This window comes from Papaver somniferum, chromosome 11 (assembly GCF_003573695.1).
Source record: "Papaver somniferum cultivar HN1 chromosome 11, ASM357369v1, whole genome shotgun sequence".
Lineage (NCBI taxonomy): Eukaryota > Viridiplantae > Streptophyta > Magnoliopsida > Ranunculales > Papaveraceae > Papaver > Papaver somniferum.
The window spans coordinates 114,597,923-114,625,175 of NC_039368.1; the positions used below are offsets into that span (position 1 = coordinate 114,597,923).

The 27,253-nt window shown below is 35.3% G+C and overlaps 1 long non-coding RNA gene across 1 annotated transcript; it reads right to left on the reverse strand.

Annotated features, from left to right (window-relative positions):
• Nucleotides 1–6,134: 6,134 nt before the first annotated feature.
• LOC113321251 lies at nt 6,135–7,611 on the reverse strand. Its single transcript, XR_003346571.1, has 4 exons — nt 7,486–7,611; nt 7,074–7,150; nt 6,748–6,819; nt 6,135–6,450 (listed from the first exon to the last, which is right to left on the reverse strand). It is a non-coding gene; the product is annotated as an uncharacterized LOC113321251 (long non-coding RNA).
• Nucleotides 7,612–27,253: the final 19,642 nt, after the last annotated feature.

Here is a 27,253-nt window from a genome sequence, read left to right on the forward strand (position 1 = left end):
TCCCTAGACTCCATAAAAGTATTCACACCAATGTCAGAAAATCAGAACTCACAACCAAAAACTAAATGCAGTAGGGTACTAATGATACCTTATATAAACACCCCCACATTTTGACATATGCATAAAAAGGTTGTCTATCTTTCCATAATCATATGGAGTTTTATCTGATATTTAAAGGTTACTCTATTCAGAATATAACAAAATTAGAGAACGGCCCCCTCACCCCCCCCCCCCCCCCCCACACACACACACACCCAAGTTTGCGGTTATCCTTTAAACAACATGACATAAATCATCTCCTTAATGTTTCTGTTCTTATGTTCAATTATACTATTAGACTATGGTGAATAAGGAGGTACGATCTAATGAATAATGCCATTTAACAAGTAAATTCTCCTATATGAATTTCATACTTGCAATCACGTTCAGACCTAACTCTTTTAGTGGTAACATATACTTCGTTTTCAATTTTATACTCTTAAGGCTTCTAAGGCATCATCCTTACCCCTAAGCAAGTATACAAGATAGTACCTCGTACAATCATCTATGAAAGTTATAAACCACATTTTACCATCTTAGTTTAGGTTGATTTCATGTCAACTAGGTCTAACTAAATTAATTCTAAAGTCTTAGAAATTACTCTGAACAATTTTGCTAAAAAGTTTTATAGCATATCTTGATTCTACGAAGATTTAACTATTGTGTTAAATATCCAAACTAAATTTGGGTATGCAGCCTACGCTCTCCAATTTATGCATTGACTTATAAGTTTACGGTTCCAAGTCTACCATGCGAAACATTCAATCACACAAAAAAATCCCAAGAATCAACTATGTTCACTTCATCATTTTATTTTTTCACGTTAAGCTTATATAGAACCTAAGTCATATAATCGTTGCCTAAATTCACTGCCCTTAGTTACGACAAGTTTTCCAGATTTAAGATCTTCAATCTTTTACCATCTACAACAGAACAAGTTACAAGATAAAGTCAAAACAGATTATCTTTTTGAAACGAAAGTCAAAACAGACTATACTTTTGAAACGTAAGGAGTATTTGGGTTTTGTAGGGCCAAACAAGGTGATATAATAAAAAAATACATAGAGTGATATAATAAAAAAATAAAGATTCATGATCTCTTGCGCTTACTTTCCGATTAGATATCCCAGGATGATTGATGTTCTTCCATCACATATAACTAGTCCAATCACCGTAACTCACCTTCAAAATTCCACCAGTTACCACCGAATTAATTTGATTTTTTTTTTTGCTTAATCACATTATTTTATTAATAAAGGAATTTAAAGAAAGTTACATACCACAAAGAAGAAAAGATAAAGAAAAAGCAGGCCAACTACATAGGCCACAGAATTACAAGACCAAACTGAAGTTTTTACTAAGCTAAATCTGTAGTAGTGAACATTTGGCATTTCTATCCTAGCTAAAACAGAAGGTCTTCCAATGTATAGATGTCTCTCACCAGCAGTTAATAAGTCTCCTTTTTTTGCCATAGTGTCAGCATAGAAGTTGGTCTCTCTGTAATACTGACTAAAGACTATTGAGCTTATTTTACTAATTGCTTTTCTCCATCTCATTTTAAGAACCAAGAAATCGCACCTTCTGAGAATTCAGTGATGATGGTTTTTGAATCTGAACAGATAATAATATTCTTCAGCTCCCATTTTACAGCAAGCTCTACTGCACACACTAATGCATATGCCTCAGCAATATAATTGGTAGTTATTCCAATTCCACCATCCAAAACCCTTAACACCTGACATAATTACTACTCCAAATCCTGCATCTCCTGGATTGCCAATGGATGCACCATCACAATAGAATAATGTATACCCTATCCCTGGTGGATTCCAATAACAAGCAGTAATCTTCTGAAATTTAATGGTTCCTGGCCCCAATTTAAAGAATTGTATTACTTGAAGATCATAATTTTGTCTCCATTTGTTGCCCTTCATCCTGAGACCCCTTTCAAAAACTGTCTTTTGAATTCTGCATTTAAAACTTTGAAGATTTGGCAGGATATTTTCAGAAATTCTCTTATTCTTCTGAAACCAGAGATCTCTAATAATAAAACAATCTGTTATGATCCGTGCTTCTTTAACCAATGGACTTTTGGATTTTTCATTTTTCCAAATATCTTGAAAAGACTTGGGAGGTCTGAATTCAAAAATTGAACAAATCCAATTCCAAATATCGATATTGAAGTTGCAGTCCTAGAGCAGGTGATTCATGTTATCTTGATTATCTTCACAAATACAACATCTGGATGCCAAGTCATAACCTTTTTCTACCATCCACATAAATCCCTTGCACTACTTTCCACACATTGCTTGCTATGCTAGGATGAATGAAGGAATTCGAAATAAATTTTGAACAATGCAGCAATGGTTCTTTATGCCTTATTTTATTAATTACAACAAAAGTAGTGAAATTACCTTTAATATTGCCATTCCAGATCAAGAAATCATTTCCACCTCCAACATCAAGTAATCTATTGAGAAGTGGAAGATGTTGCAGCTCTAGAGGAATCCTCCAAACTCCATTGTGAATTATGTCAGCTACTTTCATGTGGATATTGTTCTTGACATAGTCTGTGTAGCCAATCTGTTGAATTAAAGGAGAGTCCCCTAACCAGATATCAAACGATAAATATATTTCTTGTCCATTACCCACACACCATCTTATATCCTCTCTCAGAGCTCCCCAGGCCCATTTTAGTCCAGACCGTACTGAAGATAATTGCCAATTGCTTGTCCATTGTTTTTTTTTGTTCTGGTACTTTGCTTTGAAGAACAATGCCCATTCCTCATTTGAGTTAATGATCTTCCACACCATCTTCATCAAAAGAGATCTATTCATAATTTCAAGCCTTTGTATTCCCAAACCTCCCTCCTTGTAAGGTGTACAAACTTTTTTCCATGACAGAATTGTGCATTTCCTTGTATCACCATCACCAGACCATAGGAAGTTCCTTATTATTTTCTCACATGCTTTAATTATTGAGACAGGTCATTTATAGACTGCCATATTGTAAATGGGAATGCTGCAAAATAATGATTTGATAAGCACTAACCTGTTATTGAATGAAAGAAGTTTCCCTTTCCAAAAAGCCAACTTTTTGTGAAGCAGTTCCACCATTGGCCAAACTCTGATAAAATCACACCCAAATATTTGTCTAGAAATTTGTTGAATTCCATATGAAATATTCCCTTGAGTTGAGCTTTCCTTGCTTCAGAAGTTCCATCAATGAAGAGTTTACTTTTATCTTTATTGATGATTTGTCCAGAACTTTTTTGATATTCCTCCAGCAATCAGATCAAGTTTTCAATGCTTCTCTTAGCTCCATTGCATAATAAGAACACATCATCTGCAAAGAATAGATGAGTGCGATGGATTCCTTTTCTAACAACCATTTGAATGATTTTACCCTCACATCTTCCATAAGGACAAATATGCGGTAATCAATAATTGCATGTACCTTGATTTCTCTAACATTTATCTTGCCAAGCACTGGAAAGCAATCAAGATGAACAGATGATATCTTCTCTGCATAACCAAACCATAATGATGATGTTATTAATGCATCAGTAGTTAAAAAAAAAGTTGGGTCAATTCGGAAATCTGATTTCAACTGAGATAAGCAAGCTCAGAATTCGTAAAGTTAATTAGCATCTCAGTAACAAGTACATGACCATTGGTGCAAAATAAACTTATTAATGAGAATTGCATACAAAATATGAAAGGCAAGTAAAAATAACCAAAAACCCTAACTAGTAAGTCATAAATATAATCTCAAACAAAAACTTAAGGAGGGAGGAGTAAAAGAAAAAAAAACTCACCCTTGAGATGCTCAACAGTATCATTGTCTGTAAACGCCACAGAAAAACGAGTATTCAGGTTAGTCTCGACGAAGACTGTTTGATCAATGGCAGCCATTATGATTTCAAGGAGGACCTTTTTTTTAATGAGAGGAGGAAGTTCAAGTTACAGAGAGGAAGACAAAGAAAGAACTGAAGAAGGTTATTTAGTTTCTTATGATTAAATATTAAATAAACTAGTTTTTCACCCGTGCGATGCACGGGTATGTTTCTCGCTTATGAAATATAAGATCCATGTTAGGATATTTCTTCTTTTAGGTCTTCCTTCAAGGTTATTGCAGATATTGCAGTTCATAATTTAGACTAATCATACAAAAAGAAAAAAAAACGAAATTACTTTCACGTCATATTGATATTGAAAGTAGAATGTATAGAGGGTAAAATGATATGTTTCCTAAGCCAAAACTCAAAATTCTTAAAAGGTTAATTAATTTTTCATAAAGACTTCATGTAAAACTGGAATTAGGGTAATACTGATACATGAAGCCAAGTAGGAGGGCTTACGTCAATCGTGAGTGGAGGAACCAAAACACAAACCTTCGACAAATTTTGTTTTTATTCTCGTGGATGTATTATTACGCTGATGCGGACATCACGTTTATTTGGTACAACTAAATTGGGTTAGGATATATGTATCTAAGCGCATAGGCCTATGGGGACAACAAAAGCATATAAATACTGAATAAGTTTAGCTGGTTTATTAAGCTTCCTATTAATAAACTTACAATACCATGATGGAAATTTGCGAAATAAATCTATAATATCTGGAATAATACTTTGGTTCTCCGATTTGATTCTATGAAGAGCTCCATTAGTTACTGCTGTTATATTCTGCGCATCTATCTCAATGCAAGCTTGTTGTAAAGCTAGCCTCTCTGCCCATCCCATAGCCTGCAGCAACCCATCTACTTCGGCATGCTCCACATCTAAGTATCCATGCGCATAGATACATCATCTTGTTCAAACTCATCGTTCCAGTCGTGTGATATCCTTTTTACGGTGTAGCTACAGTAAGAGGTGTATCATCTCTGTATCGGGTTATTTTATGTTGGAGATGCTCAATGATAATTGCATTATATTTACAAAGCCACAAATTAACACTACTTACATAGCCAAAAGTGACACATGACCATTAATATAAATTACATCATGGTCCCCTCCAAAAGTACCCATTTATGGTACGAATATTCGAGCTTATTAAATTGGCTTGTGTTCTACCAAGTGAGCACTTGCCTGGAATGTTTTTATAGGGTTCAACTCTACAGTAATATATATCCGATTAGGTTAAATAAAATCCACTTGGATGTAATCGCGAATCCTTTGTGCGCCTTTAATTTTTTTTGTCAGTTTAATATGCTAAGTGTGTTATATTTTCTAGCGTCAAGTTTTTTTTGCCAAGATCATAAGTTCAGATGGAACTATTGGATGCCAAAATCAGAGAACAAAACTTCGCACCAGGTATTGTACGACATCCTCAAAGTGAGGTTGAATTGAGAAGATTTGATAGTAATTGTTTTTTTATAACTTTATGTATCTTTTTTATACACTACATTCTTCCAAGGTATTGTTTACTCTTCACCTTTTTACAGCTTGGATAATTTGCCAAGAGACTGTTAGTTGGAATATTTAGTATACAGTCCCGAGTGAGTAAGCATTTTGTGTTCTTCAATCAGTATTTATAATTTTGTGATCTTTCAATTACCGTTCATTAAAATATTAATGTGCAAGTCATTTTGAAACACTAAACCAGGAGTCCAGTGAATATTGTTGTTAACCTGAAAATTCAGACATCAAATTAGGTCGGTTTTGTCTCTCTTTGTCAAATCCACACACACAGACACATCCGCAGAATGTTAAATTACATGTAGTTTGTAACTCAAGAGGATATTTGAACTTGTAAAAATTCAAATGCATTGCTAGATGGCAGACTAACTTGAACATGTGCATTTTGCCCATAACATCCTCTGTGCAGGGAACACATCAAAGTATATGGATGATGGACCACAAAGCGAAGAATATTATTATTACATATCCAAACCACTACAAATTTAAATGGCCAAAAATATTTACCATACGTGGCCTCATGCTCCTCAAGGAAAATGCAACAGAACTATAAGAATGGGAAATACCAACCTATTCCATTATAACCAAGACATCTTGAAATTTAAAAAGTCATATCATCATCTTATACTAATGCAGAGTATAATGAAACTGGTTAGTACAAATTGATTGGACACCACCTAATATTTTCTTGTTTTAATATTTGATGAACATTTACTTATGAGTTACAATAACCACAATCAGCAGAGTACATAAAGATCTTATTTTACGCCAAGAGCTTAGAACGAAGTAAAACACAAATCCAACTATAATAAAATCTTAAACCTATAAGCTAAATGGCTTATACAATCATGGAAATTAATTTTCAACGTCAAACTAAAACATCATTTGGAAAACATAGTTAATCGAATAGATAAAAATACCCCCAAAAAAATCTTGGAAAGTGTTTATAGCTATGCCAGGAGTGGGATTGTGAATTTGGCAATCGGAAATCCTGGAAATTAATATGAACCTTTAGATCTTGCTATTAAGCAAAAGCACATAACCTACGAACCGAGACTATAAAAAAATGGAAAAAATGAGAGATAGAAACTTCCAAGACATCAAATGAGGATCAAAACCACATATTGATTGTAAAAAAGATGATATTAAGAGTGGAGATCAAATGAAGATAATTTCCTTTTACCCCATGGGCAAGATCAATCTAAAGACATAACTGAACAACATTCAACCCGCCGGCTAATGCTATACGGATACAAATTAAAAAAATATATAAGAAAGACTGGATTACCGTTAAGTGGCGGTGATAATCGAACTGTTTCTTTGACATGATTACTTCTTTAGCCTCCCGTGAATCCTCGAACTGCAAACAAAACAACCAACCCAACAAACATAAGAGAACATATAATTAAATGGATATTTCGATTGTTATTTTTGTGGAACAATCTATTTGGACCTATGAGTTGTATGACTAAGTACAATACAAATAGGAAGGCCAAAATTTATTTTAAAATTTCTCCAGAAAATTGATTCCTAAATTATATAATTCGTTCAAACTTTGTCTAAGAAAAACTGAAAGTTAGGGGGAAAAGGAGGGACTACGGGACTACCACCTACTTTCTTCTCAGCCACAAATATTAACTACATGAACTTGATGAATGTTGCTTCAACAACTACTTGTGAGATTGATTTCCCTGTATCATACAAAAAAAAAAATATAAATAGAGAAAATAAAAATCAAATAAAAAAATCGAGTCGATGTTGATATCATTCTCTAACCACCGATAAAAAAAGATATCATTCTCTTACCGAAGTTGCAACTACATAAAAATCAATTGTACAAAGAAAATATAAGAAAAATATAAAAACCAAAAAATGATAATTACCATCTGCATTACTAAGAAAATTAATAGAAAAAATATTTTAAATCAAAATTGTGATATTACGTTGTTGATATGAGTATCATGATTAAACATAGAAAATTCACTACTTGATTATATCTATATTCGCAGAATGAGTTTAGGGTTACCTTGATATTGTTTGGACGAAAACAGGTACATGATTGAGAGGATCGACCGTACCTGCACAACAAAGAACAATGAAAATAGATCTGAGGGAACCCTATGCAAGAATGGAAAATCTTAAAAGAAAAACGGAGAAACAAGATTTCACATTTTCTTGAATGCTTTTTATATATAAGGAGACACCCAACCCACAAATTCCGTAAATAATTTCTTTTTTAGTAATAATATTAGTCAAAGAAATTTTGGTAATTTTTTTATTTTGTTTGACGAAAAAAATATCGAGCAGTCTACTGGACGTCAAAGAATAAAAATGCACTTTATATTTATTTACTTACTCTATAGAAAATGCTTTATATGGAGACACCATAACCACAACTTCCATAAAATAAAGACTTTGCTATAAAAACAATATTAATCCATGTCTAAAATATCAAAAGCTTTTATATAATTAAAAATTTATTCCAAAATTCACATAAAAATAATAATGAAAATATATACTATTTATTCTTTTTGTATATTATTTTCAAAAATAAATAATAAGTACTAAATATATCGTGCATGTTTAGGGACAATAATTACTTTTGCTTCTTTTTTTTTTTCCTTTTTTTGGAATGAGTAATACTAACAAAAATTATTAAAACTCGTCTTTCTATTCTTCTCACGATTCGTTTTGCTATTCTTCCCATGATTTTTATATTCTTCTATATTTTCTTGTTTTTCTTTGATCATGATTGATTTTTATGGTTTTTCTTTTTCTTTTAATAATTTTGTTTTTCAACTATTTGACAGGATTTGCCGATTTCTGCCGAGGAAGTACACTTTGATCATCAACAGGTATTTTTATTTTAAGTTTTAATCACTGATTATCTAAATTTGATGGATAATTTTCTATTTTTATCCCATATTAAAATTTGTTTAATTATTAGCAACAACTTCGAATTGTAATTAGGAATTAATTTAATTTTAAGAAATGTAATTGGACATTGTTGTGGGACATTAGACTTTTTTTTTTAATTTTCGATTGATTTAATTATGTGATGATAATCATGATGCATAATTTAATGTTTATTGTTTAATCATAATGAATGGTATAAACATGATTATTTAATTATTTATTTGTATGTTTTAATGTTAGGATTTAATTATGATTTTCAAATGATTTCTTTTGAGTTTATTTGGTAATTTATAGGATTTCTTAAGATTTAGTTAATTTAGGAAATATTTTTCTTGAATATGATTGTCCAGAAAATATATTATAGTCCAAAAGATATTTTCATGGATTTTTTTACCCGAATTTTTATAAAATTACCAAAATAAATTAAAATGGTGGGGCAAGAATTAGCCAGAAGCTCCGGTTAACCACAGTGCTCGAAAAAACTCTATTTTTATATAGAGAATTTCCGATTGATTTAATTCTGTGATTTAATGTTTATTGTTTAATCATAATGAATGGTATAAACATGATTTTATTTAATTATTTATTTGTATGTTTTAATGTTAGGATTTAATTATGATTTTCAAATGATTTCTTTTGAATCTTTTTGGTAATTTATAAGATTTATTAAGATTTAGTTAATTTAGGAAATATTTCTATTGAATATGATTGTCTAGAAAATATATTATAGCCCAAAAGATATTTTCATGGATTTTTTTACCCGAATTTTTATAAAATTACCAAAATAAATTAAAATGGTGGGGCCAGAATTATCCAGAAGCTCCGGTTAACCACATCGCTCGAAAAAAACTCTATTTTTATATAGAGAATTTCCGATTGATTAAGTTATGTGATTTAATGTTTATTGTTTAATCATAATGAATGGTATAAACATGATTTTATTTAATTATTTATTTGTATGTTTTAACGTTAGGATTTAATTATGATTTTCAAATGATTTCTTTTGAATTTATTTGGTAATTTATAGGGTTTCTTAAGATTTAGTTAATTTAGGAAATATTTTTCTTGAATATGATTGTCCGGAAAATATATTATAGCCCAAAAGATATTTTCATGGATTTTTTTATCCGAATTTTTATAAAATTACCAAAATAAATTAAAATAGTGGAGCCAGAATTAACCAGAAGCTCCGGTTAACCACATTGCTCGAAAAAACTCTATTTTTATATAGAGAAAAAAGAAAAAATGATTACGCGTGTCATCCTGTGAACAGCGGTTCAGAGGCGCGAGGTAAAACCAGGAGTATTTTTTTCTTTCTAGTTGTTCTACGGAAAATTTTCTACTACACGACTGTACAGCTAATTCTTGGTAAAACGCGAGAGGGACAACTTGGTGGACCCCACCATGGAGGTAACCGGTGTTGTAACCGTAAAATATAAAGAAGAATCCTACTACCTCAATTTCAGAAAAAGTGTTACTTTCATTTTTTTTCATTTTAGTCTAAAATGAAAAAAATAAAAGTAACACTTTTATTATACGAGATCCGAAGATTTGATTTTATTTTAGTCCAAACTCAGAGAATATTATAGGAGATCTGAAGATTTGGTTTTGAGGGTTCCTATGGATTCAACTATCCTAAATGTAGATGTGTAGGGACCTATTTTGTTGTCAAAAATACAAAAATATCCTTTGAAAACTTAAATAATTACCAAACCTAATCTAGTTAAATCAAAAACAAAACCTAAACTAAACTCGATCGTATAAAAAAAAAAAAAAACTAAACCTAAACCCACCCGTCTCTTCTTCTCCTCCATCTCCATTTTTTTTTACTTCAACGACGATTAACCATCAATTCTCACCCAGTAATAACTTTAATCGGGTAAAAATGGAAAACCCAATCCTTTTATATTGCTTTTGATCCAATAAATAGGTTAGATTTGATCAAATTAGAGATTGAAAAATTAGTTTCAGATGTGGATAACCGTATGATTGATTTACGGTGGGAAAACATTTATTTTTTCACCTATAAATTCTCTACGGTTGGGAAAATATGAACTCCCAACCGTAAAAGCTTTACTAACTTTTGTATAGTGGGAAATCCCAACCGTAAGTTTCCCTGATTTTGTATACGGTTGGGAAATATGAACTCCCAACTCTATGTGCTTAACTAACTTTTCCCAACCGTAAGTTACTCTGGTTTTGTATATGGTTGGAAAACCTAACCGTAACTTCAGTTTTCGAAGAAATTTTTTTTTCCATAATTTTGATTTCAAATATAAACTATAAATCAAATGATTAGTCTAATCTTATCACTAATCTTACATAATTTAGTTAACCTAATCATTAGCATTAATTAATAATTGGGATAGAGGGTTTTGAGTTTACTATTTCATGACCCGTTTTTTTGTCATTTTGTGAGCACTCAAAACCAAAATGTTGGAACCCCTATAATAGGATTCTATATAAATCATCCTCAGATATATGTCATTAGAGCAGTTCCTATGAACTCAACAAACATGAAAAACGGATGGAAAAACCAACAAATTTATTGGTTTGCTGATTGAGATGGAAGAACATACGCTCCCTCGATGGAAGGACGGATGAACGTGCGATTTAGACAGCAACGCTAGCGTTCTTGCCCAAACCGCGCAATATTCCTTCAAACGCCAGCATGTTTGTTTAAAGCATCGCGTTTTTTCCAAAACCGCCAAAGGATAAATCTGGACGGCTGAAAATCCTTCTCATCCAACGGTTAGAATTTTGAGCTCTATAAATACTCCCCATTTCAACTCCAAATTCACCCATTTTCTACACATTCTTCACTCTCAAATCATCTACAAAAATGGCTCACAGAGTTCGTGGTGTTAGATTCACTCAACAAGAGGATTTAGCTATTTGTAGAGCCTTTGTTTTTCACATACAAGATGTTGTCGATAGGTATGTATCCAAATCAACATTGTGTTTCTGGAAGAAAGTTTATAGAATGTTCACCGCTAAAAAGGGGAACATTTATGGGCGTGATTCTGCTATAGTTTTGTATCGTTTTAGTCTAATTAGTCGTCAAGTATCAGAATTTGTAGCCTTATTAATAGAAAATCACAAAAATAGATTCAACGGTGAAGGTGTACATGAAGTGGAATCCAGAACACTAGCAATGTGGGCAGTATCTCATGGAGGATTGACTTCCAAGCTTGTTTCAACATTCTCAGGGTGCTCAACAAATACTACCCCTACATCGTCTTAGGAATTCCACCACCCAAGGAGAATTGACGCCTATGTAATAGTTTTTTTAATCTAATGTATTTATTTTATTCTCATGTATGATGTGGTTGTTTAATCCAATGCCGTATGTTTTTATTTCTGATATTAATGGTGCAACGTTTATCCAAGAAAAGTTTAAATTAGTTATGATATTGATGGTGCAAATGTGAAGACATCCATATGTTTGGTTTAGATAATTGTAATAACACAAAATAAACATCAAACTAGATAATATAATACCATAGTGAATCGATTTTTCATTCAACTTCAATCAACCCACTCCACCAAAAAACACCTAGGAAATTTCCAGATTTGCCTTCCATATGTGTCTTCTTCAGAAGAAGTGCACAAATGCATAAAAGTCTTGCAACCTGGCTTTGAGCATCCACTGATTCTCTGTAGACAATTAGTGTTTGTATTCGTGATCTCCATATCCACAATGTTTGCAGTGTAATAACTTTTTCTTCAATTTAGCTTTAAGTGTGAAGTTTTTGCAAAGTGTTGCAATCTTTGTTCTTCTTCTTTAATCTTCATAGCATCGTCTAGCATATGTGGTTCCTCTGGACAGTTGGGATCTTGACATTGCAAATACCTGACCTTTCCCGGTTGTGATTCAATCACCATTCTGATGCGTGAACAACCTTCCCCCGGACACTTTGAATACATCCAAGGGCATTGCATTTGGTTATCCATGAATTGAAACATAATGAACAAACTTTTTTTGGTTCGACACATAATATTTGCTTCGCTTTGCCTTTAGAAAACATGGTCGATGTTGTTGGATTAAGAAAGAAATTTGTTGGTTTGATGAGAATGAATAGAACCTAGTGTTGTATTTATAACAAAAAAAAGTAATAGGCGTTGGTAATTCAAACGGCGGTTTTAGTAAAGCCGCATGGTTTTACCACAAACGCCAACTCCATCAGGCGGTTGTAGTAAAACCGCGCGGTTTAACTACAAACGCCGACGGAAAAAATTCCAAAGGCTCGATTTTATTTCTCTCCTTATAAATTCCATTCTTTCCATGTCCAAATTCACATCTTCTTCTTCTTATTTCTTTCTAAAACTCTTAATCTCTCTCACCCTGCAGAAATATCTGTTAGAAATCGTGGTCCCAAGTTTACTGAAGATGAGAATATAACTATATGCAAAGCTAATTTTTTTTCATAGGGTAATAGTTGTTATGGTATTTGAAGACGGTTCTTTTTGGGAGAACGTTTTTACAATGTTCGTCTCACTGACGATAAACCTGGAAACCGAGATGCTCGTTGATTGCATGCTGATTTTCAATATATTAGGCTTGGAGTCCAGCCAATTGTTTCTCTGGTAATGAAAATTGATCGAGAAAAGTTCATCCGCGTAACTGAAGATGAAGTGATATAAACACTCTTGATAATTGGGATGAGGCTCACGATAAACCTTTTCGTTACGAAGCGTGTTTCAGAATTCTTAAAGATGGTCCATGTCAAGCACATCGTTACTGCACTCGAATGCCTCTACCGGTCTTTATAATGGAAGAAGATGTTAATCTTGTTCGATGTTGGTTACATCGTTTGATGAGACCAATGAACAATGACTATTTCTCGGAAAGAGTAGTGGGACATTTTGTAGCAACGCGGAACGAAACCATGAGAAAAAGTAAGAGATTAGAACTAAGAATTGCATTCATCACTAAGGAAGCCAAACATTATAAAGAAGTTTTCTGGATGGTTCACAGTAGCAGTTCTGGATTATCCAACGAATAACTGGTGAGTATCTTACCTTTGTCCTCACTGATCAACTGTATCATAAATATCTTAACTTGTTGTTTATCTGTTTTACAGAAAACCATCGCTCAAACCAAGTTTACTGAAGAAACCAGAATAAAGTTTAAGCATTTTGAATGTTATGAGCTCTACAGAGATAATGTCGCTGGATTTGACGTAGTTTGATGTTATGTCGTGTTTTATTAAAATGTAGTTTGATGTTATATGCAAGTTTAAATTGTAATAAATATCGCTTAATCTGAAGTGAAAATCTATTTTAAAATCTAAATATTTTCATTCATTGATATTACTGCAAATTCTTTTACAAGATTTAAACTTAGACAATAATAAAAAGTACAAAACAACTTCAATAAAAATCAAGTAGAAGCTTTGGCCTCCTGTTTATCTTCATTTGACGTATCTTCCATTCAACGCGCTCTTTGACAGTTTCGCCTTTGTTTTTGAACTTTTTGTTGTTAACTTTCAAAATCGGAACTCTTCTTTGTTTTTTATCCGAACATTTTCTTGAAGCAACTTTAAAAACTTGCGCTTCCCTCTTACAATTTTCAATATTTTTAAAACTCCACATATCTTAAGAACAACAGCTTCAAGTTTTGCATCGCAAAAAAGTGTGATCGCCTTTTCAGCCATTTCACCAACAATAAACTAAAAAATTGAAATAGATTTAGAAAAGAAAATTCAAGAGAAGTGAATTTCGGTGTGAGTGTATTGTTTGAAGATGATGGTAATTTATAGAGATAAAAAAGTGAATTTTGAAATTTCAAAAAAGTACATGTTGGCGTTTTTGCTACAAACACCAGCGTGCCACAAGTGAATGTTGTGTTTGTGTCTTCAACGCCCGCGTTTGTGCTTCAACGCCGCGTGTAAACAACACATGCCAGCGATTATCCCAAGTTCTGGCGCTTGATGATCAACCGTCCACTGCTTTACCATAGTGGAAAAACCTGTTTAGCCATCCTCTGGCTCAACAAAAAAAAATGAACTTGTACATTACCATAGGAATTGCCCTTAGCTTGCATATATATATATATCATTTCCTGTATAATGCCTTCATCCTTTGCATAATTCTAGAGATACTCATAACTTAGGAGGTGCGGGTGTCCAAGGAGTTCTAGATATGCACCCCCACCCACCAATAGACGGATTGCGTCGGACCGTCCATGCTCATCCCGCCCCGCCGCTGGTATAGCAAATAAAAAGATTTGCTAGTTGTGCATGGGAATTGTAAAAGCCCTAGTTTTTGTTTGTGTCACCTGCCTGGTAATCTTTTCCCCTCTCCCTTTTTCTGGATCAATTTCTTTTCCTTAGGTAGTTAAGGTTTTTATGTTAAATTTGTTTGACATTGATATTAATTGATTCTTTCCTTCTGGGTTTTTAACAATCATCTAATAATCTTCATATTCCTTGATATATTTTTAGAATACGAAGAGAAAGAAATTTGTAACGATGTCAGCTCCTTTGAGGTAATTCTCTCTCTGTCTCTGCTAGTTGGTCCTTAAGATCTGATATGTCTCTGCTAGTTGGTCCTTAAGATCTGATATGCAGTATTTCGATTTCTCTGTTGATCTGTTGGATTAATTATGATTTTGTATTTCCATAGAAAAATGTGTTCCCAATTTAGGCGTTTAGATACTGTTAGGGTTCTAAACCAAAACATTGTAACAGAATATAAGAACCCTAAGATAAAATTTTTTTTTATGGGGATTAGCCACCTCTGCTGTGTAAACAATAATGGAACTGAGTATTGTATTGATTTAATGAATCGTTTACAAGCTCATGATTGAGTATTTAAAGCAAAACTAAACTTGTTTAAAAAATCTAATCTAAACAAAGTTTAAATAAGGAAAGCTAGCTATATATGGTGTTGGTATTGCAACATCCCCTATCCCTTGAGACACAACTTGCCCTCAAGTTAGATCATAAGACTAAACTAAAATATATGTAGCCAGAAAAAATAGAATTGGCATCCTGACATTCCCAGCCCCTTGAAATTCATCTTGTCCGTTGATCGTTATAGCTTATTATGAGAACATCTGTAACTGCTAACCAAGGAGGCTTCCACAATCTTGACAAGCATGACCAATCACGCTCTGCAAATACTGGCCAAGGCGGCTTCCATAATCTTGATAAGCTTGACTCATAAGAAGGAACATTACGGTCTAGAAAATGTGCTCTTATCGCGTTGTGCACTTGCATAGACAACTCTCGCACTAGAGTAAGAACCAGAATGCCCATAAAGCTTATACCGTATTTGTGCTTTCGATGAAAAAGAAAGCTTCTCATTACATGTAATGTGAACGTTGCTGTCTGCCCATAAGTGTTTGTATCAGGGATGACAATTGCATGATTTTTGTCTCCCATATTCGACTGAACACATTTTCCAGTAATTGCAGTAGAATGTCCTGCATATGTGGGTAGTATCCAGCTTGTTAACTCCTTCCAATTAAGTCTATCGCTATCGAAAAGATGAACACCAGACAAGGAGTAATCTAATGCATGTTTACAACCAATGAAAACAAATTTTTTATTCCTTGATGCACAAGTGTGACTATCTCGAACTGACGATGGGATTCCATATGTTCCAACATATCTCCATACTAGAGTCTCGGTATCCAGTATGTAAAGATCATTATAGTAAACTTCAGATGGATTATCTTTTCTACCCTTCGTAAATAGGACCTTGTCATCCATGGCAGTGTGTATAGATTCATCCTTTTTAAATTGCACTAAGCCATACTCTTTGGACTGACAAATATTGTTATCAGTAGCCACCTTGCAAGAGAGAACATTACCAAAAGCTTCAAATATATCAAGCAATGTCTTGTTATCCATGGATGAGTCCAAATTATTAATGAATGTATTTGCCTGCCCCCTTTCTTGTATACTGGATGGTATCTCCGCAGGTCTTGCATAATATTCAACATCCATAGCCAAATTCAATTGAAATGGATCTTTGTTTGGGATTTTTATAGTTGTTTCTCTACAGGCATGCTTCTCCGGTAATTCTCGACACCCATGAGTCATTATATAAACTTCCCTTGTATGATATACCAGACGCAACATGTAGATGTAACAAGGAAGTAAGTATCGAGAAAAATTAAAATCACACATATCCATCCTTGGGTTGTAACCCGAACGAAGATATTGAGTCAGGTACGTACACAAACAACTCCAATAGGGATGTAGAACTACCCCAAGAAAGACCAATCTCTCAAGTGCTTCATATCCGAGAAAAGGAGAGTGCTGACAAGATAGTATTTCCCAGAGATAAGAATGAGAACTAACCACTGTGGGAATGGAAATTGTAACAGCAAAAATATAAACTCCCTCAAAGGAATTCGCAGCACAACACTTTCATGTCCATTAATTAGAACCTTAAAAGAATCAATGCAGGAAACATCTGTAATTGCGGGGCTATATCACCCGGACATTGACTCAACCCCCAAAGTAGACGGCCAAGCACAGTATCCAACAACTCTCGTACCTCCCACTCCATGAGGAGGCAATTTATTATTATGTGGATAAGTCTTCCCAGGTCTTTCAACAAACCTCTTTTGACTGACACCATTGTCATCAATATTATCACACACTAACAAAATTGTGTTTTCGAAAAACATATCTAATTGGCAGCCGTTTTTCAAAACAAGCTCATAAACGGGTTTACCATTGGAAATATCCATTAAAATTGATTTATCAATCCTCTTTCCTGGATCGATTGCGGAACAAGTAGAAGCAAAATGAAGACAAAAACATACACCATCCTTTAGACTCCTCACAACAGTATCAGCAATTTTTCCAAACCATCCTTGTACCTTCTTAGTTGCATATACCCCTGTCTTCAAAATTAGCAAAATTCTATGTCTACCAGACATTTGAATAAACAGCTTACTGACACTACTAATGTCAGCCCCATTTATACACATAAGAACCAATGAATCCATAAATTGGGAATCATGTTGATGCCCAAGCCTTGGGAACAGGTCACAAACACAATTCCCATTGTAGATATCAAGTATTATCAACCCAAGAAGAGCAGTTATCCAAGAAGTACGAAAATAGCCTTCAGAATCACCAACAACAGAAGATAACCCGGTAATAAGCTGAAACACCTTACCCATAGCACTACCGTCATTATGTTTACCGGATACGAACACAATTGAATTCGTAGACAATGAATCTAATTGGTACCCATACTTGAAAAGTAGTGCACTAAAGATAGGAACAATCTTAGAAGAACCAAGTATATCAAGGTAGTATTTAGAGCTACTTCTAACATAGTAAGGACACCTGCCAATAACTCCAGATTGTCTACCACGATCAAAGAATAACCGACAATACACAAAACGAAGAGCAAAGCATTTTTTACCGATTAGTTTAGCGTATGTAGTGATTAACGCCTCTAAAAGCTCGCAGTACTTCTCATCAGACGTGGTATGATTTTGGATGTCAAAGTCCCGTACTAACTTATCGGTAATATTATCAAGTTGAGAACCCAAATTACTCACATCAGGAACTTCATCTTTAATAACAGACAACGGAGCTATCAAATCAACAAAAGCAAAATCTGATTGATGTCCAAATCTAGAGACCGAAAATTGATGGCATAGCTGAATACTTCCCACGATCATATAATGAACGTCTACAGTTGAGATGGAAAGAAAAAGATTTCTCACCAGGCAGCGTGTGGTGGATAATGATTAAGGCCTTGTTATCCATTTGTTCGTAATATTCTTCACTGATTGTACGTGGATTCAGCTTGTAGGCCAAGACCAATCTATCAACACATTCCATACGGAAACAAATAGCTTCCAACTCCGTAGCGCAGCTTGGCTTATCAGTATGTGCTTTTCTTGTGCAGTACAACCACCAATAATTGCATGAATTTCTTTGATCTGGAGTATATGTGGTTATAGAGGGTAACTTTAACTTCAAGTCAACCGCCGTATGAGAGCTCCATGATACATTGAAACAATCCTGGTTGTAGGCACTCTCACGAGGAACTTTCAACTTCATATAGTTTGGACCTTGTAGACTGACATGCCTGTTACATCGAGTACAAGGAAAGTTCGACAACGATTGAACAATCCATTCTCTACTAATTTCTTCTTTCTCGGTAATATGGTTGATTTCTTTTTCGGTGTTCTTCTCGAGTAAAACACTCCCAAAAGCAGCACCATCTCATGTTACTTCTGTTGTAGTAAAAGATTGAAAACTGTGGAGCTATTCCTACATAGTGAGTACTGTTGCTGCTATTGTCTCATTTTTCAGATGGAGTAGTTTTTTTTTTACCAAAACAAACTACGGGATACGTACAAGACAACTTTTGTTTACCAAACAAAAGTACACAGGATGTGCCTACACATTAGACTTTCACAATGTGAAAGTATGGAGCTCTTTTGGTACAACACGGAGCTGTCCCTTAATTCAGGGATCGATGTCGCATGGAAAGACCCTATAAAAGGGGCTCTTCATTACCTTGTTTAAGTATCGCAGAGTTTCACAACTCAAGTAGCTGCGACAAGAGATAAAGAGAGTTAGCTTTCTTTTGTGTTCAGAGAGTTGTGAGTGAGACTTTATTTGAAAGGTCTTGGTGAGAAATCAGTGTGTAATCTTCTTGAATCATTATAGTGAAACAATCTTCTTTGTCCGTGGACGTAGGCAACTTGCCGAACCACGTAAATTGCAGTGTGCTTCTCTTTTCTATTGAGTGTTTCTATCATGTTAGGTGTATTTTCTCACTGATCTACTTTCCGCAACAATCAATCGGGATAATAGTGCACGACTATTCCCTACAACTGGTATCAGAGCTGAGTACTTAGATCGAAGGAGAAGAAAATGATATCAAAACTTGGAAAAACTTCAAATGCAAAGTTTGAAGTGGAGAAATTCAATGGGAAAATTAATTTTAGCCTGAGGCAAGTACAGGTTAAGGATATGTTAATTCAACAAGGTTTACACAAAACTTTGTTGGGATCTTCAGGGAAACCCGAGGATATAAAAGATGAAGATTCGAATGATCTTGATCTTCAAGCATGTAGTAGCATCAGACTATGCTTGGAAAAAGAGATCACATATAATGTGATGCGGGAAACATCAGCTGCAGAAATATGGAAGAAAATCGAGTCGCTTTATATGGCGAGATCTCTCACGAGCAAGCTTCATTTGAAAAAACAATTATATTCTTTTCGGATGAAAGAAGGTGTTAATATTAATGAACACTTGTGCGAGTTTAACAGAATACTCACGGATTTGTTAAACGTTGGAATCATTATTGATGATGAGGATAAGGCTTTACTTTTCTTATGTTCTCTTTCTTCTTCTTATGAGCACTTAATTATCACCTTGTTGCACAGAAAAGACACTGTCAAACTTGATGATGTCACGGGATTCTTGCTCTCTGATGAATTTAGAAAGAAGGATATGGAGCGGCCAGCTGATGGGTTGTTTGTCAGCGGAAGAACTAATGAAAGAAAGCCAAGAAAATTCAATGGCAAATCTTGATTCAAATCCAAACATAAAGGGGATCTAGAATGCTATTGGTGTCACGATAAAGGTCACATGAAGCGGGATTGTCTTAAATTTAAGGCAAGTAACGGGAAGAAAGAGGTTAAAGAAGCGGCGGTGGTTACTGAAGTTGCTTCGGACGATTCAGGCGATGTGCTAGCTATTACTGCATACGACAATACTACGGATAGTTGGATTCTGGATTCGGCATGTTCATATCACATGAGTCCCAATAGGAACTGGTTTTCTACATATAAAGAATTGAACAGCGGTTCAGTTTTGATGGGTAATAATCATGCCTGCAAAACTGTAGGTATTGGTACGATTAGAATCAAAATGCATGATGGTGTTGTAAGAACGTTAACAGATGTTAGACATATTCCTGAACTTCGTAAAAATCTCATCTCGGTGGTGGGATCGTTGGACTCAAGCGGCTATAAAATTACTGTCAAAGATGGAGTTCTTCAAGTTCTTCGTGGAGCGGTCGTTTTAATTCGTGGCAACAAACAAGGAAATCTGTACTTTCTTGATGGAAGCACAAGAACGGGAGGAGCTGCTATAACACAGGCACCCGAGTCGGAGTTATCCAACACAAGACTGTGGCACATGCGGTTAGGCCATATGAGTGAAAAGGGTATGACTATATTAATCAACCGAGGACTTCTTACTGGTGTTAAATCCGTCAAATTGGGGTTTTGCGAGCACTGCATTTTTGGCAAACAACATCGAACCAAATTTGGAAGTGCAGTTCATAACACTAAGGAACGACTTGATTATGTTCACACTGATGTTTGGGGACCTTCAAGGTTTACTTCATTTGGAGGTTCAAGATATTTTGTCTCTTTCATTGATGATTATACACGGAGAGCATGGGTTTATCCCATGGCGTCTAAAGATCAAGTCTTTGACATTTTCTTGAAGTGGAAAGCGATGACCGAAAAGCAGACTGTAAGGAAACTCAAGTGTCTTCGTTCGGCTAATGGCGGGGAATATAAATCTGATCAGTTTATAGAGTATTGTCAGAAGAAAGGTATCGCAAGGCATTATACAGTGAAAGGGACACCGCGACAGAATGGGGTGGCGAAAAGAATGAATTGCACCCTATTGGAGAGAACACGGTGCATGTTATCCAATGCTAAATTGGGTGGAGAGTTTTGGGCAGAGGCGTTAAACACGACGTGTTTTCTTTCCATTAGGTAATTGTTATTAAATAACAGATTAAAGAATGCATAACTTGTTACGCAGTCAATGTTGGATCTACATAAGATGTTATGCAGTTAACTAAAACAGATTAAAGAAGAAACACAGTTTAACGTGGTTCGGCTATAGCCTACGTCCACGGGAGAAGAATGATTAAGGTTTCTTATTATCAATGAAGGTTTTACAAGATGTGTATATATATATATATCCTATACATGCCACATATTCGTATAGATAGCAACATATCTAGAGAATATTTTCTTGCAGTGTAAGCCAATCATAAATAGAGAAACCAAATATTCTCCTTTGTTCCAACACTCCCCCTCAAGTTGGTGCGAAGATGTCAATGGAGCCCAACTTGGATAGAATTCCATTGAATTGCTTGACAGGTAAACCCTTAGTAAAAACATCTGCCAGTTGTTGATGACTACGAACGAAGGGAGTGCATATTACTTTGGCCAATACCTTCTCTCTAACAAAATGACAATCCACTTCTATGTGCTTTATACGCTCATGAAAGGTGGGATTTGATGCGATTTGTATCGCTGCTTGATTTTCACAGAACATCTTAGCTGGCTGAGGTGACAGAAAACCCAAATCTTTAAGTAATGCTCGCAGCCAAACAATCTCACGTGTTGTTGAAGCCATGGCTCTGTATTCTGCTTCAGCACTTGATCGAGAAACAATATTTTGTTTCTTGCTTCTCCATGTAACCAGATTACCACCAAAGAATATGCAATACCCTGTTGTTGATTTACGATCAACTGGACATCCAGCATAATCAGCATCTGAATATGCTGTTATACAGTAGCTAGAAATTGAATAGGCTTCATTCTTTGTCATCAAAACTCCTCTTCCTGGTGATCCTTTCAAATACTGTAGAATCCTAGTTACTGCATTCAAATGTTTAACACGAGGTGTATGCATATAACGACTGACTAAGCTTACTGCATGTGCTATGTCAGGTCTGGTAACAGTGAGATAAATTAACTTTCCTACTAACCTTTGATATGACCCAATGTCACTTAACACATCACCATCATTATCAAGTTTGTTGCCATTTTCTGTAGGAGTATCACAAGGCTTTACTCCCATTTTTCCTGTATCCTTCAGCAGGTCCAACACATATTTTCTTTGATTCAGAAAAATACCCTTCTTTGAGTAAGCAACCTCTAATCCCAGGAAATACTTCAGTATTCCTAAATCCTTGATGTCAAATCTGGAATGAAGCATTGCTTTAAGATTTCTAATTTCTTGTTGATTGTCTCCTGTAATCACAAGGTCATCAACATACACTAGAACTATAGTTGTACCAAGATTACTTCTTTTAATAAACAAGGAAGAATCGGCAGAGCTCCTTTTGAACTTATTCTGGATGAGTACTGAACTTAGATTTGCATACCATGCACGTGGTGATTGCTTTAAACCATATATTGCCTTCTTAAGCTTGCAAACCATATTGCTCTCTCCTTCTCGAGGGTGTCCAGGTGGTATACTCATATACACCTCTTATTCTAGATAACCTTGTAAGAATGCATTCTTCACATCCATTTGAAACAATTTCCAATCTTTATTAACTGCAAGAGACATAAGAACACGAAACGTATTCATCTTTGCAACTGGTGCAAAAGTTTCTGTGTAGTCTTCTCCATATCTCTGAGTAAAACCTCTTGCCACTAATGTTGCCTTATAACGCTCAACAGTTTCATCACTTCTGTATTTAATTTTGTACACCCATCTACATCCAACAGTCTTCTTCCCGGGAGGCAACTTGACAATACTGTATGTATTATTTACATCTAAGGCACGTAACTCATTCTCCATTGGTGCCCTCCATTTTGGATTAGACTTTGCTTCATTGTAGTTTTTAGGTTCTTGATGACTGGATATAGCACTTAGAAATGCAGAGTGTGAAGAACCTACATGATCATAAGTTAAATGTGCTTGTATAGGATACGCAGCGGAATGATATGTAAAGAAATCTTTGTATTTCTCTGGAGCCTTGTTCTCACGACTTGAGGTTCTGACAATTGGTACCACTAGTTGATGATCTTGTGGAACCATAACCTCAGTTTCTGGAACTTGATGCGGCACATCTTGTAATCCTGTATTATCATCAGTAACACTAACAGTATTGTCTGAAGCTTCTTCATGAACTGCTTCATTATGCACATCCAACACTGCATTAGGTACGTCCACCAACTCTACCCCATCACCATTATCTCTGTGGGAATCTGTTGCAATAGGTATCTCATTAATAACTGGAAGTGGTGCCAAATCTGTATAACACTCCCCCTGAGACCGACTGCCAGAATCACACTGAAAATAAGCCACTGTTTAATCAAACACAACATCACGAGAAATCTGTAGCTTTCTAGTGGGTGGATGATAACAAATATATCCTTTCTTTATAGATGAGTAACCAAAGAACACACACTTAGTTGCCCGTGAATCCAGTTTATCACGATGCTTAGCCTGTAAATGTACATAACAAACACAACCGAAAACTCTCAGATGAGAAATGCCAGGCTGATGATGTTTTAAAACCTCTAATGGAGATTTGAACTCAAGCACGCGACTAGGCAGACGATTGATCAAGTAAGTGGCCGTCAGAGAACCATGAGACCAGAATTTCTTTGGAACATGCATCTGAATCATAAGAGCACGGGTTGTTTCCAGAATATGACGAAGTTTCCTTTCAGCAACACCATTTTGCTGTGAAGTACCAACACAACTAGTTTGATGGATAATACCATGACTACGCAAATAACCTGGAAGAGGGCCTTTGACAAACTCAGTGCCATTATCTTATCTAAAATTTTTAACCTGTGCATCAAATTGGTTGCGTATCATACAATGAAAATCCGCAAATACCGATGAAACTTCAGTTTTGGATTTGAGTAAATAGATCCATGTAGCACGTGACCAATCATCTATAAAGATAACAAAATATTTATACCCATCATAAGCATCAATTGGAGCAGGACCCCATAAATCAGAATGAATTAATTCAAAAGGCATTGTAGCTCGAGTCACAGAGTTAGGAAATGGAAAACGAGATTGTTTAGAAAACTGGCAAACATCACAGACTTGAGACTGAACAGAAAATGTGGGAAAAATCCTAGACAAAACACGACTGGAAGGATGTCCAAGTCTTTGATGATAAAGAAACTGCGGAGTTGATCTTTGAGTGAGACATTCCATGTCACTAGAGCGTAACAGGTACAATCCATGAGAAAAGATGCCTCTACCAATCGTCTTCTTCGTCTTTCGATCCTGAAAGATGACCGAGGTAGGGGTAAATGTAACATCACAATTCAGAGAATTAGTGATTTGACCAACAGATAACAACTGAGTAGGAAACGAGGGAACAACAAGTGCATTAGATGGCGGACAATCTGGAAAAAAATGCACTTTCCCACTTCCCATCACAGGAGCAGTAGAGCCATTAGCAACAAACACATTTTTATGAGAGCTGCGAATAAATGCATGAACTGACGAAGGATCATTTGCCATATGATATGTAGCTCCTGAATCAATAATCCAAATATGGCGGTTGGAAACAGGCGTAGTAAGAAAGGCTAGCAGGTTACCTGAAGTATGGTTGGCCTTGCGCTCATTCTTATTACCCAACTGGTGAAAGAAATCCTTCAACTGGTCTATAGTAAAGGATGAATTATCAACTACAGCAGCTCGAGCAAGCTTATTTTTGTCAAACTTAGCTTTAAGATGAGGATAAATATCCCAACAACGATCCTTGGTGTGACCAGTTTTATTACAATGACCACAATGAAAAACTTCTCTCTTACCCTTAGCACGAGAATTCTTGTCCTTATCAAATGGCATGGCTCTGCGTTTATCATCTCTGGAGCTCAGAAGAGCACTGGATTCAGCAGCATCCAGGTCTACAATGCTTTTAGAAACAGGATTCATAACTTTCTTACGTGTCTCTTCACGCTGCACAGTCGCACAGACACTAGACAAACTTGGCAATTCAGCACTCATGAGAATAGTGCTTCTAAGAGATTCATACTCTGATGTGAGGCTACTGAGCACATCAAAATTTTTATCCTACTCAACCCTCTTCAAGAGAATTTTGGCATCAGTTGTATGAGGACGATATGTATCCAGTTCATCCCACTTCTTTTTTAAATAACCAAAATGCTCAGTAAAACTTTTCGTACCTTGTGCAGCCTCAGCAATCTCACGTTTCAGCTCAAACACCCGAGCAGCATTATTCCGTAAGCCATACAGACTAGCAACAGACTTCCACAAATCCTTTGCAGATTCTGAAAACAAGAAAATTTCAGAAATATGTGGTTCCATGGACTGGAGCAGCCACGTGCGAACCAGTTGATCATCAGCAATCCAATCTTCATACTTTGGATCTTTAGCATCTGGACAAGTATTATTCTCACCAATATACCCAGATTTTCTTTTACCCCCAAGAGCAAGAGCAGCAGCCCTAGACCAGCTGACATAATTGACATCATTCAGCAAGACAGAGGTTAAACGAAAACTAGTATTATGATCTGATTGTGCCATAGTAAACACACAGAGAAACGAAACTTGATTACAGAGAAATGGCCAGGATCGTTAACGATCCCCTGATACCATGTCGTTAACTAATAGATTAAAGAATGCATAACTTGTTATGCAGTCAATGTTGGATTTGCATAAGATGTTATGCAGTTAACTAAAACAGATTAAAGAAGAAACACAGTTTAACGTGGTTCGGCTATAGCCTACGTCCACGGGAGAAGAATGATTAGGGTTTCTTATTATCAATGGAGGTTTTACAAGACGTGTATATATATATATCCTATACATGCCACATATTCGTATAGATAGCAACATATCTAGAGAATATTTTCTTGCAGTGTAAGCCAATCATAAATAGAGAAACCAAATATTCTCCTTTGTTCCAACAGTAATAGTTTCAGCGCCACCAATATTATTGCCATTAAGAGGTGTGCTGATGTTGAAGAGGAGGAACACCATTATGGCCATGATTTCCTGTCATGAGTCTCTCTTCAATAGCTTCTGTAATAGTTGTTGTAAAAGTTGTTGTCAAAGCAACCATGTCTTCTTTAAGATTAGCTCTGTTAATTCCCTCTTGAATCTTGGCTCTCTCGAGATTTTCCATACGTTGTTTTGTTAAAACTTCGAAAAGATCATGGATCGCATCTAACTTCCTCAGTTAATTCATTAACCGTCATGGTATACAACTTTTTTTTTAATGGATAGCGGAAGACGATAAAGAAAAAAAAATTGTCTGTACCAGATGTTAGGGTTCTAAACCAAAATACTGTAACAGAATATAAGAACCCTAAGATAAAATCCTTTTTTATGGGGATTAGCCATCTCTGTTGTGTAAACAATAATGTAACTGAGTTTTGTATTGATTTATTAATGAATCCTTTACAAGCTCATGATTGAGTATTTAAAACAAAACTAAACTTGTTTAACAAATCTAAGCTAAACAGAGTTTAAATAAATAAGGAAAGCAGCTATGGGGTTGGTATTGCAACAGATACGATGTTCATTTCAGCAAGGAATTTCTCGTCCAATACCAATAAGGTTTCTGAAGCAGGTCCTGAGAAATATGAAAAGCTTACGGTGGTGGCGATTGGTTCAACTTCGGCGATAAGTATTGCTCTTTTCAGCCAGAAACTGATCTTTGGCAGAGTAATAAACATCTTGGGATTTCCTGTCGGCAAAGAGTGAGAGATGGTGCTCCTTTTTTATATCATCTATATCTCTTAATTAAGACTCTTGAATTATAAGTTGCTATGGATCTATCATCTATGTGTATTGAGATTTTGCAATAGATATTCCTTGTGCACAAGACCCAGAATTCTTGTATCTGCAACGAGCTCGTTTGGTTCCAGTGAAAAGCATTGGAAACGCAGTTGCAAAGATACTTGTTAAGTTCAGGCCAACACAATCAGAGAATTCCCTTTTGACAAGCAAGTCGGAGCCATTTTTATCTGGGCAATGCATTTTTTGTACCATTCTTCGGTATTTGCAAGCACACCAAGTATATCAGTTCTTCTTGAGCTTGCATTTTATCAAGTTTCGACCTTGAGCTTGTCCTATTGTCAGCATGTACTGGTACTCTTTGGAATTGTCAACAAATATTTTTGG